This window comes from Takifugu rubripes, chromosome 4, assembly GCF_901000725.2.
Source record: "Takifugu rubripes chromosome 4, fTakRub1.2, whole genome shotgun sequence".
In the NCBI taxonomy this organism is placed as follows: Eukaryota; Metazoa; Chordata; class Actinopteri; order Tetraodontiformes; family Tetraodontidae; genus Takifugu; species Takifugu rubripes.
Window position 1 is genome coordinate 6,946,806 of NC_042288.1, and position 20,567 is coordinate 6,967,372.

The 20,567-nt window shown below is 45.4% G+C and overlaps 1 long non-coding RNA gene across 1 annotated transcript; it reads left to right on the plus strand.

Moving 5' to 3' along the window:
- The first annotated feature begins 1,504 nt into the window (after positions 1 to 1,504).
- On the plus strand, positions 1,505 to 4,263 carry LOC115249576 (uncharacterized). Its single transcript, XR_003888250.1, has 3 exons — positions 1,505 to 1,843; positions 3,530 to 3,590; positions 3,876 to 4,263. It is a non-coding gene; the product is annotated as an uncharacterized lncRNA (long non-coding RNA).
- The last annotated feature ends 16,304 nt before the right edge of the window (positions 4,264 to 20,567 follow it).

Below are 20,567 nucleotides of genomic sequence, written 5' to 3' on the forward strand. Positions count from 1 at the left end.
AACATGATCGGAGTTTAAATGTCACCAGTCCTGGGAGGAGGAAGCACTTGTAATTTGTAAGCTTTTATTACCTATCAGAAAGACAAAATGCCCTGTGTGGGCTGCCAAACACACTCAACATGCCAAAATGGCCCTTGACCTTTATAGAGACAGTGCCAACCAGCCTGCACACAAACAGAAATGTGGATCAGGCCAATGTGAGGCCTGCTAAACACGACCTGTTTGGACCTGCCGGGGTGCATTTAGGTCGGGAGCTGCGGAAATTGCTCCAGTATAAATAGGTTCAGGAATAGTTGAATAAAATCGAATCAGCGTTTTCAAACCCGTAGTTTAGGATGGTAATCCACAGTCGCAATCTCACACAGCGTGAATAAAACAGGACGCGGCGCCAGCGCCGTGGAATCGGACACATTCCCTGTTGAGAATCTATTACAGTCCAACACACCAGCAATCTTCATTTCATTTTACATGCACAAATCGAGCAGACCGGAGCAGAACAATGAAATTATGTCTCTCTCTCTCTTTCTCTCTCTCTCTCACACACACACGCGCGCGCGCGCACACACACACACACACACACACACACACACACACACACACACACACACACACACTCACATGCACAGTAGGCATATGAATAAAAAACAAATAAGTCAGATCTAATTTCAGGAACATCAGTGCATGGCAGCAAATTTCTTGGATACACTTTAGATTACATCAGGTCTTTGTTATTAAATAATAGATCTTAGCAGCCCCAAACTCTGACTGTACATATATTTTTTTATTTGATTTGATAAGTTAGGCGGCTAAATTTAGATCCTTTGTAATTAAATCTGACTAACCTCTTTAAATACTGGAACTGAAGTTCCACTTTCACAACTCTTAAAAGCAATTTGTGCTCATGTCATCCTTCCGTTTATAAATGTGTGTTTACTGCAAGTATTAACACTTGTCATATACTTAAAAAGATTCAACATAAAATTAGGCATGTGTATTTGCCTCATCTTCAGTCATTTTATAGATCTTTATTGTTGCAGAAGTTTTATAATAACAGAAGTTTTTTAAAATTTATTCTAAGAGTGGACACATGGGGGCTGGAAAAATGACACCTTATATTTTTAAGAGTGTATCTTTATTTAGCGAGATGCCTTCCGTGGTGGCTGCGTGTTGTCTGTCTGAATCACTGCTTTTACTTAGATGGGCCATTAACAGCTAATGCTATCCAGTGCTAAACCGCGTGAGAGGTAATGAAACCTTGGAGTCCTGACATCTATACCACGACGGCACTTAGAGGCCGGCAAGGCTGCCAGCCGCAGAGGAAATCAAGAGCGTGTGAAATAGACAGATAGTGGTCAGAATAAAACCACAATGTTGTAAAGGTGGTTTACTTGTGGCTGAAACAGGTGTGTGTGGCAGTGCCCCGCCATGCCAGGAAGTGCAGCGGTCTTCTTTCACCCATTTGTCTCTCAGCACTGAGTTGTGAAGGGTGACGCTGTGGCGTTCTTGGGCAGGCTCAGCTGGAAAGAATGGATGGAAGAATACCAGTAATGAAGCGATAATGCCGCGTTAATAAAACATCGGCTGCTGCCGTCCAAACTGGTGACCAGTTAAAAGTGGCCAAGCATGCGCTCAAACCATACCCTCAGCTGGTCGGTTAAAGATTTACGAGCAGCGTCTTCGTGCACCAGCTGAACTTTACTCTTTTCTTTTCTTTCCCTGTTTTCGGATAAAATCCTGCTCTGGCTAGATGGACTGGGCCGCTGAGTTTCAACAGAGTATATAGATATTTTTTGTAAACACAGCTGTGATGAGGAAGGACGCAAAGACTGAGGCCGACGTGAAGGTATGATTCACCGGCCTCCGTATACAGTTTTGAGAGATTAAAACTCTGCAGCTGTAAAAGGGGTTTTATTTTGCCGCGGCTCTGCTGGCTCAGCACTCTGGCTGGTTGGAGGAGGTGTAAAAGAGACAAGGCAGATCTGTGCCGGTGTGAGTTGCACGAGCTCTGATACTTAGGGAGCCGGCGGATTTGGACATAAGTAGGAGCAGAACGATCCAGGTCAAAGGTGGATTTGTGACGCAGAGACTGGTGGACGTCCATGCTGCCGATTTGCGCTGCAATTACTTTCAGGAAGATGAGATCGGGAATCACATTGACGTAGAAGTTGCTGTTTTGCCATGCACTTTATTTTCCCTCCTCCGCTTCCCTGATGAGGTTCATTTGTCCAGTGGCACAACAGGAATTCCAAAGACGGACTCTTCTCTGTAGAAGCATCCCGACAGCTGCTCCTATCCATTCCGGCATTACTGGATCTGTAGGAGCGGGTGGAGCGGCACATTACCCCCTAACCCCTGTTAGCACACATTCCTAGCAAAGCAGTTGTCGTCCTGCGTGTGCAGAAGTCTGAGCTGCCCGTCCGGCAGCGATCAAGGACGGACGCTGGCTCAGTGATCAAGGGGAGAAGTTGCTCAACAATGTTGCACCTGTCTAATGGTTATGTTCCTTCTTTGATCTGCGAGTGCTATTGTTAGCTTCTGAACCTCCAGAGTGACTCTGGCAGAGCAATTAATCGGGCTGTCGTCTAATAAAAGAAGTGGGTGAAAGACTGGCCTCTTTATGGATGTCCCACTGGGAGGCCACACTTTAAACAGGTAGATAAAAAAAGGATGAAAAATAAAACAAGGGAAAAGGAGCAGGATGTGACCAACGCTCCCTCAGAGCGCTCTGATATTCCCACGCAGAGTTCAACACAGTTCGGCTCTATTGATTTAACCCAGAGCGAAGGCAGCAACTTTCTCTGACCCTTTTAAATGTTCCGTTTCTGATGTGGTATCATTTAACACGTGCCTTCAACAAAGGAGACATTTTGTTTAAATTACAATGGAACAATTAAAATAAATCTTGCCTTGAACTTCCATTAACCTCGGCTCGGTTTGGGTTTCAGCTCCAAGTTTGGAGCATGCAGGCTCTTCATGTGATTTATATCATCCTCCTCTTTGCCTGAAATACATGTAGGAGGATGTTAGATCGTTTCACCACAAATGCTGTGGTTTAGGTTCCCTCCCCTTGATTATAGATGAATCATGCCTCAAAACTTCCATTAGTTTATGCTATAAATCCAAAGGTTTTCCTTTATGCGGATATTGTGGAAGTTATACAGCACTCAGTTTAAGATAAGGATTCAGTTTGTCCACTTTGATCAGATTTCTGGGAATGTAAACAGCCACAAAAGCTGGAACACAAATAATGCCACTTTTAATCTGAATGGAACATATTTCCATACACAGCTCAAATTACACAAATGACTGAAGATGGCCACAGTCCAGTTGGTTCCTGCTGCTGTTTACAGTCCTCAGACTGAGGTTGTTCGGTTCAAATGAGAGCAAAAAGTGTAAAAATCATGACCAATGGCCATTAGAAGCTCAAGCAAACGTTATCCTGGATGGATGTGCCATAAAGCAGATGAAAACTCAGCCCATCTACTTTTTGTGTATCGATGCTTAAATCAGCCTTGTTTGTATTTCAAAGGCTGCGCTGGTGTCGTCGGAGGCTTTCAGGAGGCCGGATCTGGCGATTGCTGCGCGCTGACGTAAGCTCTGCTCTGTTGGTTCATGTTTCAGCCCTAAAGGCTGAAACAGCGGCTCGGTGTCGAAACATATAAACACTCAAACTAATATACACAAAGAAATAAAGTGCACAAGTTAAACTTAAACCTGCAGACCTACACAAACCTGGACCATAATCACAGACGTAACATCTGGTGGACAAAGGGGGCGTAACTAAGACTCTCCTAATGGACATAGCACATAGAACATCCCAGGATGATATCAATGATGTCTACAATTATTTCAATACTAAAATTATCCCCACACAGGTCCAGCAGATGTGGCTCCATGTTTCCAGATTTGAGCCGGTACCCCTCCTTTACGCCCAACTGCCAGGTCAGTTGCCGACCTTTGCCAGCCAGGATGGCACCGTCCAGCCTTGTGCAGCGTGTCCCCCTATTAAGTGCTTCTTTGTGGCTGGATAAAGTGCAACATGATGAGTTAAGGCTGAATGTTGAGTTCCAAACATTTTCCATAAAGTACAGTTAAAGTTGATGGAAGTGTGGTTTGGTCATGTTCACCACAGCATATCCCTGCATGAACAGCTGGAACCAAACCTTAAATGAAAGTGCAGATTTTTATATAAAAAAAACAATAAAAAACTATTTATGTCGATTGTATGTCTTACTTTTCGCTGATATAGGTGAAAAGTCAGAGAGCCCCATAAAAAAATCAGAATAATGAATTCTGATCTGTGTGTCCGGCCTGCTTTGTGTCAACAGAAGATGTTTACTGTGAAGGTTCTCAGAGCTCTGAATCCAGGTCAGGCTGCACCGCTAATTGCTGTCTCCATCCCTTTGATTTCCTGTCTGGGACGGAGAGTCCGCGATGATCTTCCCCGCACTCTGCGGCGCATAAATCAACCAGGAAGCCCAGACGCTTGAACTCCGACAACCTCTGTCTGAGCAGTCCTGGGAGCGCTCACAGCCCCATAAAATCATGTGTTTCAGGGTTAAAGGGCAATACTGAAAATATTTTTGGGACTCTTCCCTGTTGGATCGGTGAAAGTACTCACATCAAACGTTCCTGAAGCCCTGTTTTTTTGGAGCAATGGAGCTTTGATTTATTTCTTCCACTCGGCCTTGATTGAGGGTCTTTTTGGGCAGGTGCAGCATGTGGGGCAGGGCTGCAACAGCTGCCACTGGATCAAGAGGTGGGGCGGGGGGTGGGGGCAGAGAGACTGATGAGAGAAGGGAGATGGAGGGGCTTTTATTTGAGCGGCTGCCACGTCATGTACATCTCCCATAAATCTCTGTCCCAGGGAGATGCAGCGGATAGCGTTTGCATTTCATTTGCTGGCTGTTCCACCGATCTGGTGCTTCTGGGCCCGCCTCTCCTTCAGCGCGCTGTTTATTTTCATCCCTCGATGTACTCTGAAGTAATTATTTTATAAAGTTACACCTCTGCTGGCCCACGCTTAAAAGCCCGAGCTAATGATTAACGTCTGTCAGCAGGCGGCCAAGCAGAAAAGCTCGCCTACCTTCATTTCTTGTCTCACCTTGTGCATCACAAGTGCCAGTGCAGGGCGAACACGGGCTATCAACCAACCTGTTTAGCCCAGTTTCTACATGTTGTGATGTCATAAATGTGGAGGCACACACTGATTCAGTTAAGTTATTCTAAAGAATTTCACTGTTTTGGAAAGCTGTGCAGATTTAAACTCTTGCTGATAAGAATCTGTCATCCCTCTTAAATCACAGAACAGCTGTGTAAGAGCGAGGCCGGCTGGGTGTGTATTTGTGATATGGAAGCATGTAGAAAGGCGTCCTGTAGATATACACACACATGCTAACATACAGCATTGTACATGTAGTGGACAAATGCATAAATTCCCACAGATGTTTCACTGTTCAACAGGTTCTATTCAGTCAGATCATAAAAGAGCAGAGACACAAGGGCGCAGTTATGCCCGGCCTGATTTTCAGAAGTTATAAATAGAGAAAAAGCTAATAAACATTTATAGAGAGACTATAAATCGCCTGCAGTGTAAATGCTTTACAATAAGTCCTGTTATCCACACAATGTCATTTGAGCACCATTTACCAGTGAGGCCATTACTCATGCCATTACACTCCCATACTTGACCCCTGTGTTTTAGTGACTTCAACCAGTGCTCCCACTGGCTGCAGCCATGGGCTCCCCCAGGCCTAAATGGGCGAAAAAAAATCCAGCCGGTTGCTGTCATATGTATGACATCATGATGTGCGGTTTGTCATGAATTCAGATTTGTGAAGTGTGGACCAAAGGGGAATGTAGCTGTCTCTCTGTAATCTTAAATATGTCGGCTTTATGGGTGGATTTGTTTGTGTGAGGATGAAGGACCATCGGCGCCATATGTATGATGTGATGATCAACAATGTTCACTCAGGCTGTGAGAAATGTGGTGCAAAAACCCCTTTATGCAGACACTTTATTCAATGATATTACTGGTTTCATCAGGAGTGACTGGGAAGAGTGTGATATCAGGAGTTTTGCTGCCGTCCAGTTTATGATCAATGGTTGTCGTTCATGCTATTTAACACACATCTTAATATTTGCCTTTAAGAGCACGTGAACTCGTACATTACCACCAAAGTGTTCTCCCTCAGCACCGTCTGCTGGGACCAGAGCAAACGGTGATGAGATTGTTCTCTAGCTGCTGCACAAGTCCTGAGCAGTGATGGAGTGTGTTGTGTTTTAAAAGCTAATTAGTGTCACTCACCGCATCAGGAACCATCAATCTCAGGCTTGGTAAATAACCAAAATGGACCGAATAACCAAGTTTGGCTGATGATGGTGGATGTAGCCTTTGTTGCTAATGGTGGTCATTAACCTCTCAATGGCTAAATAATAGCATCTTAATTAATTAGTTTCAAAGGGAAAGTTTGGAGTAGAATTTAATTATATGAAAGGGGGCGAGGCCACAAGGTGCAGCAGCGGCAGGATCAGCCGCCACGTGCACACACGTAAGCGCAGATGTGGTTACATGGTTGCTTCATGTGCGGCTGGCATTTCCAACTCAGACCTTTCTAAGTTGCGGTTCTTCTCGATCCCGTGTGAGTTTTCACTTCCTGTTATTTTGTTGAAACTCCATTATTGACTCCTCATCACTTCATTTCCTGTAATGTTTGGGCGGCATCTTGGCATCGCTGCAGTATTTTTGTGATATAAGTTCACAGGAGGCCTGTTTTAGTGCTGCAGCGCAGGAGATCTCTGTCAAAAAGGTGATCTCGCCCTGTTTTAATATCATTAACAGGAGAGTCTCTTCAGGAAGGACCGATTCCTGATATTTCAGCTTCATTTGCTGATATAAAGGTTAATTAAACTCTGACAGTGTCTGAATTTCCACTCTGGCTGAAGCAGGCACCACCCAGCGTTTAAATACCCATCGCTTCTGTCTGTAATGATTTGCATCAAGAGTCACAGCGGATTACAGTCCATTTGAGAGCAGAAGATTTTATGATCTCCTGTTGTGCTTTACTATCCCCGGTGCTCCGCTGCTGACCAGATAAAGATGTCCTAATTCTGTAAATTCAGACTGGGCGCACACACACTAAACCCCACGCATCCTGAATGACTTCCTCTATCTGCTGCTCGTATGCTCTCCACTTTCCCTCTGCCTTATATCTGCTTTATATCCACTTCATTCTATCCATCTTTCCGCTCCTTCCTTTGCTTGTTTTGCTGCTCATTTTCACCCTCCTCCTCCTCCTCATCCTTCCGTCCCCGGAAATAAGTACAGACAGATCTATTACCAGGCCCTGCAGATACACTGAGACAAAATGAGAGACTTTGATTTTCTAATACCATTAGACTGTGCGTGCGTGCATGTGTGTGTGTGTGTGCCTGAATGTGTGTGCGAACCTTCGGTTGGAGGAGTGTGGAGATCCGACAGAGGACTCAATAAGAGAAGAAGAGCTGAGATTTATTAGCGGGACACAAGTCCAAAATCAATCAGGTGATTGAATCAGGATATTATTGGTCGTAAATTAGAGAGTTGTTTATGTCAGAGAGGGGAAGGACGACCGAGGAGGAAGACGCTGAGTGCAGAACAAGGAAGAGCAAGGTAAGCTCCTCACTGAGCTTATCTGACTCTGTAACGCGTGCCCTCAGTGGAATGATTTTTCTGCTGCATGGTCCATTCTTCAGGCTGTAGGCAGTGAAGTTCATTTCATTATGAACTTGGACTGAATTAAAGGTTGGTCAGAGCAATGTTGAGAAGAAAAACAAGAAAAAAAACAATAAATGACCAAAAGAGCTTTGAATTCTTTAAATTAAGATTAAAATGGCTGGTGTTGGTGTAGTGTGGTCATATGGTGATGTTAAGACATCCATGGATGGATGGGTGGATGGATGGATGGATGGATGGATGGATGGATGGGTGGATGGATGGATGGATGGATGGATTGGTGGGTGGATGGGTGGATGGATGGATGGGTGGATGGATGGATGGATGGATGGATGGATGGATGGATGGATGGGTGGATGGATGGATGGATGGATGGATGGATGGATGGATGGATGGATGGATGGATGGATGGGTGGGTGGATGGATGGATGGATGGATGGGTGGATGGATGGGTAGATGGATGGGTGGGTGGGTGGATGGATGGATGGATGGATGGATGGGTGGATGGATGGATGGATGGATGGATGGGTGGATGGATGGATGGATGGATGGGTGGGTGGATGGATGGATGGATGGATGGGTGGATGGATGGGTAGATGGATGGGTGGATGGGTGGATGGATGGGTAGATGGATGGGTGGATGGGTGGCTGGATGGATGGATGGATGGATGGGTAGATGGATGGGTGGATGGGTGGATGGATGGATGGGTGGATGGCTGGATGGCTGGGAGTGAGGTAGGCTGACGGAGGCTTCGCTGCCACCAGAACGGAGCCAGCTCTCCAGATCTGCTGTTCTGTTAGTGAGGATATCTCCAGCTGGTGCTGCTGTGCATATTTGAGTGTGTTTGCTTCAGATGCTGCGTTGGTGCCATCACTTCCTCAAAGATGATTGAAGCCACCTGCATCACGCTCGTGTGTTGATCTGAACGGACGCGTCTGCTCTCACTCTAAAACCTTTAAACCGTTGCACATTTCCCCCCCCCGACCTGACCTGAACCCAGTGACCTCATACACAGATTACAGACAGATTTACACAAGATTTGGGATACAAACTCATAAAGAAAACAACAACTAACAGAAACGGTCTAATTCAAAGTGCCATTTGAGCTCGACTGGTTAGCATCTGATCCGTTGTTTGTGCTTGATTCAGCTGATCATTATGTTTGATTAAGTTCAGCTTTACTGGAGATTTTGGGGATTTTGAAGCCAGAAGATCCAAAACAGAGCTTCATTCTTCCACCAGTGCTCTCACTGTCTGAGGAAAGTATCCTCATTCTTTCACTCTGTCCTCTCCTCACAGCCTCCCATCTCCCCCTCCCATCTCTCCTTCATCCCCCTGTTCTCCCTCTCCCCCCTGTGGAACCAGCCTTTATCAGTCACAGTCGGGTTATTTGTCTATCAGTTACAAGGTCCAGTCGCTGCCAAGAATGAGGCTGATAGCTGAGGATGCAACCATGTGGTGGTCCCCTTCCTCTCACACTCCCCTCTCTCCCTCTCTGCTCTCCTTCGCCTGCACGTTCATCCTCTTTTATCAGAAACTGTGTTCCGTCTTCATATTTGCCGATGTGCGCGCTCATGCGTGCTCGCTCTGCCTTCTGTTTGTGTCCGCCGGTGCAGCAGCTCAAGGTTGGGAGCAGAAGAAAACTGGTCTGGCGCTAAGCCTGGCACCGGCCCTGGTCGCCTGGACAACAGGCATGTAGAGAGAGAATGACATGCACGTGCACAGTTACATGCAGGTGTATAGAAGGAACACAAATGATTACATCTAAAACATATGTGCATATGTGCAAACCTCTGCACACACACACACACACACACACACACACACACACACACACACTCAGGCCTCCTATCATCCATCTTGGCTCCTTGATTAGATTAGGCATTATTAATGGAGGGCCTGTGAGCCAAGCAGACAGCGGGGTCACTCTGAGTTTAATTCCATTCTCAGATAACTTCATTTGGCCTGATGCGATTGTTATTGCCCCGGTGCTAGATGTTTATAGGAAACAATAGCCCCCATAACACATCCAGACATCCTATTTAAAGGGGGTCAGCCAGGGCCATTGATGCAGCAGCTCCTCCTCCTGCTGCGTGGAGTCCGGCGTGGTGGCTGATTTAAGGGGACGGCCATTCCCCCATGCTAGGGAAAAGAGGATTAACTTGCGTATTGAAATGAATTACCTTCGCTGCGCGCTCCATCAACGTGCGCTTCCACTGTGTACGGATAGGTGGGCAGTGACCGCGGTGCTGGAATTTTGTGATAACCTTCCTCGTGGCTTTCAGGGAGTAGTAAATCCTTCTTTTTATTGGTTTGTCTCGGGCAGCTCTCTCACAAAGAATAAACATTAACTGTAGATGGTGCAAATTTATTATGTGTTCGCATTGATGAGACGAATAAAGCTGTCGGGGAGAGAACGACAGAGAGAAGAAGATGGAGATTGATATGAGCTCTGCATCAGAGGAGATATAATTATACTGTAGGATTATGATACGGAGCAAATGCATATAGAAATTCACAATTTTACAACAATTGTGACAGACGTAAATTATGGCTGGGAGGGGGTGACGAACAATAACGGCGATTTAGGCGACTGCGGTGTAAAAACGGACACCCACAATGCCGCTCACTCTGTATTTGAATGTGAACGCGTGAGAGGGCCGGACAAGAACCCAGCCTCATCTCAAACCACAGACATTAACAGCTTTCACAATAAAAAGGCTTTTTTTTTCTTCTTCTCAACATTAATGTCGGAGCCACTGACGTTTCAGTCATCACCTCCGAGCTGAGGTAATGCCTTTAGGTTTAGAAGCGGGGGCGTGCGGAGAAAAAAGAAAACAATGAAAACGTATTGGAAAGAGTCCAAGTGCTGTTAGGAGCAAAGCTTATCGTGTAACGCATTGCTGCTCGGCAGCGCTGTTAGTGTTAGCATGCTGCTGATGGACTGTTCTGTGCGGGTGGGTCGGTCTGGGCAGAGCCAGAATGGAGGCCCCTGCAGATCCAGTTTCCCCTGTGATGGATGAGTTTGGCTGGAAACTCTTGGTGCTGCTGTGACCTTGTTGATTGGACGCATGTTTTACGGGGCGACGCTGCGATCCTCTCAGCCTCTCTGAGCAGGGTCCTCGTACAATTAAACAGCTCCACTCAAAACAGATCAAGTTTTAAAAAAACAGGTAAAAGAATTCCTGATGTTCTCAGAAAGTGCTGAATTACAGGCAAAATCTGTTCTTTTAGAGAGTCATATTTGGATCAGATGAATGCTAAAGACTTGGTGGGTTTAAAAGCCACTTTTAGCCACTTATTCATCCTCATCTCGTGGCTGAGAAGGTGAAAAGGAAGCTGTAGTTTCTGCCCAGACTTCTGCAGGCTCCCACACTCACACACTACTCAAGCTAGAAAACTGAGAAAAATGAGAAGGCAGAGTGATGTATCACTCTCCCAACACTACTGGAAGCAGCGGCACGCTGTGACTGCAGCAGCCAGGAATGAATTTATTCACCCAGTTTTGGTTTTTGTTTTCACCCCGTGTGGAAAAGGGGGGGAAACTTCACAACTGTTTATTTTTCCTTGTGGTTGGAAGTTGTTTTTGGGATGGTGATCGATCTAACTTACGTGGCTGTGCATTAGAGAAACTCTGATAGCCGGGCCCAAGATAAATCTGTTGCTGTAATAAATTGAGATTTAAAAGTGTAGCTCCCAACTGCAGTGAGAGCCAAAGTTATTCATCTTATTTCTTTTTTCTCTTAAATAGTTTTCTAAACCTTAAATTAGTGCTAAAACTCCACTTTTGGCACAAAATGTTTATTATGTTTAATTAAATTTGTCATCTTTAATAAAGTCAGCGTGGAGCTGATAATTTACATGCAGTAATTGGTCTAATTACAAATAGAGGTTTACTCATTTCATTTTGTTTTCAGCGTAATGATGAATTTAAGTCAAATGTCTGAGGTGCAGGAGGGTGTGTTTGTAGCTCACAGGCAGAAATCACACACCGACTTTAATGTTCAGCCTTTTGACCGTGACGCTGTTTGATCAGAGACCCGGCAGGTCTGATTCTGCCTGGTTTTATGCGCCGTGCTCCATAATTGATGGTTGTGTTCCAATCAAGGTTCGTAAAGCTGTCACCATCAGCCCGAGCTGCCAGAGGTCGCCTCCTCGCTTCCCCCTCTGCACCGCCGCCCGGTTTGTGTGCAAAACAAATAGTAGATAACAGCAGCGAGGCTGCAGAGTGCGAGGAAGGTCGATAACGGCGCTGTGAGAATGACTGGTTACAGTGTAAAGGCTGTTGAGAGTGAGATGATCTCACCGTTCACAGGTAAAAAAGAGGACACCCTCTGGTTTCTGTGAGAGCGGAGGAACTCCTGCAGCCTTATCTGAGTTATTTGTGTTTTTCTGAAAGGTAAATGTGCACCTACTTTATTACAGGGATGTAAAAGGTGCACGCTTGTGCACATGCACTACAGTTATGTGTGTGTTTAAGAGAGAAAAAGATGGCTAATGTAGCCCCATAATGGAGTAGCCATGCTGTGGTGAATAATTCATATGAGGATGGAAGCTCCGAGGGGAAGATCCGACCTTTTTTAATGTATTAATTTATCGTGCTGCAGACAAAGACTCAAATATGCTTGAGCGGTTTATTGGCTGCAAATCGGTGCGGCTAAAAGGCTTTTCTTCTCCATACGGTTACGGGACGGAAGCAGATTACTGGTCTTTTTTATTCTTTGCCTTGCTGGAGCAGAGCCAGAGCCACTTTATTTAGATCCACTGTAAATGCTGAGATCGTCCCTCTTTATTATCATCTCATCACATCATCTCTTTTTTCCTCCTCTCCTATAAAGAGAGAGGAGATGGGTCATCTTTATGTGGCTGGTGGCATTTATTTATCTTTTCTTTAAGGAATCGCGTGTGTTTAAGTAAAAAAAAAAAAAACACTCAGCTCAGCTGTGCTTCTGCAACCAAAACTCTTTGTTTTTGCCGTTTTTCCTGCCGTCTCAGGAGGAAAATGACCTTGGAAAAGATGCAAATACCCGATGTACTTTGACCTCTCCGGTCCAGCATGTTCATGACCATCAAATGGGTGTTTGAACAATCAAACTGCTAATTACCCGCTCCGGAATAGAAACAATCTCCTCTTCCTCCTCTTTAGGACTCTTTAAGGAGATGTGATATGTGCAGCTAGATGGGTTCGGCTTTGAGAAAAACAGCATTAGTGCAGAATGAGAGGGCATGAATATTGCAACAGAGATTTGGTATGCTCAGGCTCCTCTCTCTTAATGGCACACTTTACCAACTAGCTATTTCAAATGAGCGTGTGCATGTGTGTGCGCGCGTGCGTTTGTGGAGAGAGGGAGGCTTTATTTACATCGCTCAAAGATGAGTCTGACTTTGGCTGTTGAATCTAAAAAGACACTTGTGTTTTGTCAAAGACTGAAGCGTAAAGTGCAGATTGTTAATGTTTAATCTACATTACAATATACTTTATGGACGCTGCTGTGATACAAAGAAAGCGGAGGAGGAAACATTCGATGTCACCCTTGTGGAACGTCCCACTGAGCTCGGCATCGACTGGACCTGTGAACAATCAGCTAGATAATTCCCAACACTTATCTTAGAAAGATAACAGCTATGGCTGTTTGTTTAACTTCTACAGTGACTCCCCCTCACCCGCTTCTGCTTTTTTTTCTCTTTACCTCTTCCCCTGTGATCAAGGTTGGGAAACTCAATACCCCTAATGTGCTTTGTTTTCACCTGGTCGTCACGGTAACCTGAAAACACAGGGCTGCCGTGAATGAAATACCTGTGTGTCATCAATCACTGGCCGACAAAGACGCGATTGTTGTAGTCTTTGAGGGAATGTACTGGCTGAGGTTGAACCTGGGGGCCTCCTGCGGTCAGGATGGGCCTTGAGCTGAAACCTGGATGTTTACACGACGCTCCTCACACTGGCGCTGACTCAAGTTCCCCTCGGCGCTGCTCTCCTCTCCCTTTTGGGAGTTTTTCCTGCTGAAACGTGAGAGGAGGGAAGCAAAAAAGCTCACGCGAGACCTGTATGCTGTAACGTAGTTTACCAGATTCAGAGTTACGGAAGAAAAAAGAGTTTGTCACGATGATTTTGATCACCCAACTTTTCCACAAACGCACCTCTTGAATTTCATATCACGCACGATCAAGGATGCTCATCCCTCTTAACTCACGTCTGGTTTATCAGGTGCTCAGTGAGCCACACTCCACTGAGCAGCGTTGGGTTGAGGCACAATGTTGCTGTCGGTGTTTTCCTTGGCTCTCGTCTTCGTGCTAAGCTAAATGAATGGTTTTCTACCTTTACCTCCATTCGTGCTAATGAGAAAGAAAGCTCCCACATGCCTACACACGACCATATATTAAAGTCACTGCAAACATTACATCCGTCAGCATTTTTTGTCTTATAATAATAGTGACCTTTCCTCCAACTGGGGGTTGTTTTTCTAAGTTCATACTCGATTTAAAAGCTCTGAGCTCCATTTCCACTACTTCCTCTGTTATAGTGAAGAATGGCTCCGACTTCCTGAGTGGAATGTTGATATGATGGTAAAGGCAAGTAAAAATAGAAATCCTCTCCTCTCCTCTCCTCTCCTCTCCTCTCCTCTCCTCTCCTCTCCTCTCCTCTCCTCTCCTCTCCTCTCCTCTCCTCTCCTCTCCTCTCCTCTCCTCTCCTCTCCTCTCCTCTCCTCTCCTCTCGTGGGCGTGTGTTTGTGTGTTTTGGGGGGGGTTCTGGATGCAGTAATTCAGTAATTTTTGGGACATGATATTCCAACTTTTAGGCCAGAACCTGCAGTGCACTGAAGATAAAAGAAACCACAGTGTGGGAACCATCTGATGGTTCTGTCTGATCTTCTTCCAGCTGAAGGCAGTCAGTGTGATCCGGGCAGTACTCACAAATATTCCAATATGTGTTGAGCGTAGCTTTCTGTGTATTGTCGTTAAATATGATCCAAACGCTGTCTAAACTTCCTGCTTGTGTGGAATTCCACCATCTGGTTTGTACAAGCAGAATAAAGCAAACATGGGTTCAGACACGTCGGCCTGACTCGCGACAGAAACCGAAGCATCTGCAGCTACTGGAAGAGTGGAGGCGAGCTAGTATTGCTGCGCTGACCTCAACGAGACAGGATGGAAGGAGAATGCGGGAACTGATCAGGTGATCATGGAGGGAGCTACACTAGAGGTCACTGTTGTAGTTTCTCAGCAGTGTAGGACAAGATTGAACGTGTTCCTGTTAAAGGATTACAATAGCGAGCTCGCCTTGTCTCTCAGCCGCGTGCAGCTGGATCATCTGACATGACATTGGATCGTAAGGCCTCACACTACACCTGTAATTAAGCAAACCTTTAAATTTATGCCCCCTTATGTGTTTCTTCGTAAAACAAGGACTAAGGAAACATGTGAAAAGTGTTTCTCCCACCCTGTGTAGGAATTCACCAGACTCACGCTTCTGCATGAAACATTGCCAAAGACTCGTGGAAAACCAAATGCTGGATCCCCTGCTGTCATTCCCACTCAGGGCTGCGTCTCACAATCGTTGCAACTGCTGCACTTCCAGAGCTGTGGGGAGAAAACTGAAGCGTCTCTGTCATTTTCCATTACATTGGATTCATGTTGGCTTTTGTTTCGTGCTTGGTCTGTCATCGAGCCTCAGCCTGGTTTTTAGAATGCAAATATTTTGCGGGATTCCCATGGCTCGTTTCAGAATTTAATACACGATAATTCGGCACGTTGGTCATTCTTCTTGGTTTGTGTTGTGGCTGAAATAATCACTTTGTTATTCTTCACCATTTATGCCACAGTGGAGGCTTTTTCCCCCTCACTGACTAAACAATGATGAACAGCAGCGTAGTATGGGAAAAAAGTCACAACTGACTCAACACACACACACACACATCCACACACACACACACACGCATGCATACATGCACACACACATACGCATGCAGTTGTCGCAAGTGGTAATTGAAAACACGTCTCCCCCAGCCCCTGGCACCATCACCAAAAAGACACACTGGAACGTTCTCTCTACAGAACAAAGCAGAAGAACCAAAGGAGAACGGACGGCACGCTACAGTTTTTCTTCTGGCGCAACATAAGAAGAAGATGCTAATGAGCTCTCAGCCGACATTGTCACAAACTGAGCTGAAAGTCTGGAAGCTGTTCATTGGTGATTAAAGTATGAGGTCAAATTAGGTGATCAGCTGGATGCAAACAGTCATGTGGAACAAAACCCATGAAATATTGATATCCTGCATTTAACTGGTCATGTTGGAGGCATTATTGACTTTATTTTCAGCCTTTTCAGAATCTCTAAAAGGTTTTATCTATTTGGAAAATCACTCTAACTTTCAATGACTTAATTTTTGACAGCTGGAATTTCTTGGTAATTTTATATGAAATGATAAGATTGCAATATGTAAGTTTATTTTTTTAAAGGCAAACCCATTCAAGAAACTCAGATACTGGTTGTAGTTTCTCACCAGTTATGCTGATGCTAGTGGCTAGGCCAGAACAACATCAAACATATTGATGAGTCGTTATGACCCGGAGTTAATCAGGGGTTGAGAGCAATAACGACCGGCGTGCATGCAATAGGACCCCAAAAACACTGTTCAAAACAAAAGAAGTTCAGTGAGGTGGGAGAAAAGAGGGGAGACGGGGGCCGAGTGTGGTGGAAGAAAAGGCAAAGCTGACAAGCCGTGATTGATGATTGGCCATCACTCTGGGCCTGACACCCATCCCTCACCCTGCCTCCATTTGCAACAAAGTCACCAGTGCGTGTGTGTGCGTGTGCATGTGTGCGTGTGTGTTAGACTAAAACACTTTCAATCAATACAGCATGGTGCTTGAAATCACGGGGCGATAGGCAGATTGCTGACAAGACAGAAGAAGAGGCGTAGGGGGCGCATTTCAGATGCAGATTAAAATCCTAGCATGGTAACCTTTAGTGGGGAAGGGTTGTGTGTGTATGCGAGTGTGTGTGTGTGTGTGTGTGGAGGGGGGGTTTAAGGGGTCTCATAAGTCAAGGTGGTACATGTCACATGACAGGCGTGGATGTTTTTGAACTATGGTTGGATGAACCAGAGGGTCACATGGGTCCCTTCAAAAATAGCTCGATAATCGACTCTCCTGAACTCAGAATAACAGGACAAAAACACGTCTCTGACCTTTTTTAGTCAACCCCCCCTTGAACAGTCAGCAGAAAGGGATGGAGATTGAAATGTAAATACACCTGATACCTATGAGATCATTTCCATACAAAAAACGGCAACAACAGAAAAATGTAGGTTAGCCGTCTGTCCGTCCGTCTGTCAGGCTGCACCCTGGACGTCCCACCCACCCGCGCGCGCGCGCACACACACACACACACACACACACAATGCATGTTTTTAGCCTGTTAGCATTGTCAACATTGGTGTGAAGACACTCACAGCTTTGAATTTGAGCTCCGTTTAGAGTCTGAAGTCATCCTCCACCCCCCCACCGTGAGCGCTCTGATACACACGCGCACGCGGCAGCATGATCCATCTGATGTCATAACTTTAGAAAATATCAAACTCAAAGCTCTGAGGAACTCTTTCAAATATGACTGCGGGGCTAATTCAGACTGGGAAACACAAATTGAGCTCCAGTTTGGGTTAGAGTGTGTTTAGCCAGAGGAATAAATTCTCCACTTTGGCTTGGATGTCTCCCCTGATTCTAACCTCTCTTTACCTGCAGACGAACTTGGCGTAGAACTAAACCGGCAGAAAACGGGATTGTTCCAGAAACAAAATGCTTTGGTGGATTCACACACTCCCGGGAAGGCCTGGTTACCTCCTGCAGACTTTCAAACGAGTTCTTCAAACAAAAAACATACAAATCTCAGCGCTCCGCTCTCGGTGGAGGAAAGACGGGGCAAAGCTTTGATGGAAATGCTTCATTTCTTTTCCTCCCAGCAGATGCTTAACGAGCAACAAGGATCTCTCCATTTGCATCTTTAGTTGCTTTGTTGATTTGATAACACATATTTGCATTTGGAAACAGCTCGGGTAATTTGACTGGGGACCCCCGCTTTTCCTTTGAGGAGCAGGCTGCATTGTAAACATTGAGCTGGCATTCTTTACCTCTGCTTTCTACTTGGCGTACGCTGCGGTTCTGAGTGCGAGATTGGGAGTACGGCTGCATATTATGGACGCTAGAGAAGAAGAATCTCATAACTTTGCGAGGGATTATTGGTCCTTCTGCACATGCGGGCCACAGTAGACATGAGCCTTTCCAGAATCAGAACAGATGAACTAACATTGCTAAGTACTGCGAAGTTCAACATGCATATCACAAGGGTAAAAGTATTATATTAAAGTTTCCAAAACTCCTGTTCGCATCAGAATTCATTCCATTTCCTAAAAACATCCCAAAATGGTTGTAACTTCAGGCCACATGTTGGACTCTTTTAATGGCTTACATCTGGAGCTTTGTCCTCTGTCTATGACGTAAAGTTAGTATTGTCTAACAATTAACAAATCCTTACAATTCAGACATAAATGTGTGCATTGAGACAGTTCCACAGCCAATAATTATTCCAGGAGTTGCTTGTATTGTTATCTTAATATGACAGTTGCTTTTAAAATGCTATGCTATGTTTAGTTGTACTTATATGTTGCAGGGATAAGAGCAGATACTACTAACTACCACTAGGGGCAGTAATGAACGTCAGGTTTCTGTTGCACTGACTCAAACAGGCAAGTTATAAGGTGTCATTGGTTGGTTATATAAAATGTATCATAAATGCATGCATTCGGCATCACTACGTTTGTTTCATTGTTTGTTTGTTTGTGTCCTGTATGTTTCTGGAATATTGACCTTTAGAGATTTTGTTGGAAGAGAAATGCCCACAGGTATGATGATGATTGTTCCTTGAAGTCTGTTATCGAGGTCAAAAATCTGCTCGCCCCTGTATGTTTAAAGGACTCTGGCTGGGGAAAACACACAACAGGAGGCGTGTGGAAACAGTAGAGTTTTGTTTTGGAAGACTGGCGGGTGAGTTAGCATGAGAAGTAAACAGAAAAGGGAAAGAAAGAAACTTAATCCACACAGAGGAAATCTGAGGAGTGAAATGCTAACAATGTGGATATTGGTATTTTACAACCAATTCAATCCACTCAATGTTGCTTGGTGTAATATTCTAAATTGTTTTGGTTAAAAATCCTTGACTTTACAAACACTTCCTGTCAGACTGCTGTGTAATGTGGCCCCTCTCTTCTCACCACTGCAGCCTTAAATCAGAGCCAGATGATCCCACTGTACAAAGACCAGCATCATTAGCTGTTCCCCAGCAGCGTGCAGGCACCCAGAAGGACACAGAGACGGTCCCAACAACATCTGTGTGTGTGTTTGGAACACAGGGCCCCCTGGGGGCCATAACCTCAGGAGGGACTACCAGCCTGCAGGTGCTTGTATGTTTGGAGTTTTTTGGATTGCTGTCCTTTGCATTGTGCATTGTGAGTGTGTGTGAGCGTGTGTGTGTGTGTGTGTGTGTGTGTGTGTGGGGGGGGGGGGGTCGGGCTTTAGCAGCTGGAGTTCTACTCATACGGCCTCTCCTAATGCAGTCTTCCCTCAAATAATGAGCCAGGGCCCCGATGGGTGGGAGCCGCGACTCACAGAAGCATCCCCACATAATATTGTTACACCAGACTCATGTGGAGTTCTTTATTGTACGGGAACACTGTCAGTAACTCTGCCATTACCTCATTTCTTTAAAAGAAAAAGAGCAAAGTTTGAGTGAAATTTCTGATTCAAGTTTGCCGACTTTACACAACTTTATTGTAACAGGCAGCCATTAATAACGGAGCTTTCCTGCATCTGCAGCTCTTTCTTTCCCCTCAGGGGAAGATTTGGCACCTCACTGTAAAGACCCAGCAACAAAATTACCTCAGCCTAAACCTGTCAACAGACCATTACAGCCCCTGCTGACTATTATGGGCTGGGTGGGGAGAGGGGGCCACTGCCATTGTAGCGCAAAGGTGTTGGCAGATATAGGCCCGAGGAATGTGGCAACAGGGATATTTGTCGGCCTTGTGGAAGAGAGTCTTGTTTCTCAAAACACAGTTGGGTCTTCGGACTCTTATCGGCCTGTTTAATAAAGTGTGGCGATGTTGGCGTATCAATGGAGGAACGCTTCTGGGTGGGGAAAAGTTCAACCTGACCGTCGTCTGAGGTGGAGTAGAATACACTGAATTCCAGCTATATGAGGGCTATGACTCTCCCATTTATCCCTTCATTTGGGCGCCACGGCCTTAAAGAGAAAAGGTGAAATTGCTGGACTCGGTGTGATATGCACATTTGAGATTTCCTGAAGATCTAAAAAGTGATTTTTGAATTAAAGTGGATTAAAAACAAACATGGTCCATTAAACAGTGAGCCAGAGGTGATTCACAGAGCAGAAGTTGAACTTAAACATTGCTCAATCACGCTTGTGACTCCATCTACTCTTCTTTTTGGTTTGGCAGCTCTTTACTCCGCCCCCACCCTGCTCCGGTGGGGAGGGCGGTCATACCTGGGGGCCCCTGAATGGAGCCCTCAGGTGAAGCTCTGTTGAAACAAATCTAAAGCTGCCTAATGACACGCACCGTGAAACTCTCCGCGGGTCGTTGGCGCTGCTGACAGGCTGCTCAGCGCGGCTCCTCCTCCAGACAAACAGATGAGCGAGTGGAAGACTGGAACAGAAACACGTGTGATACGTGTATTAGCCGTGTACATCGGGAGGGAATCTGCGAACTATTAAAAACAAACAGAAAAAAGCCCCCATTGTTTCTGCGGAGTGACTTCACAGCATGGGAAAACAATTAG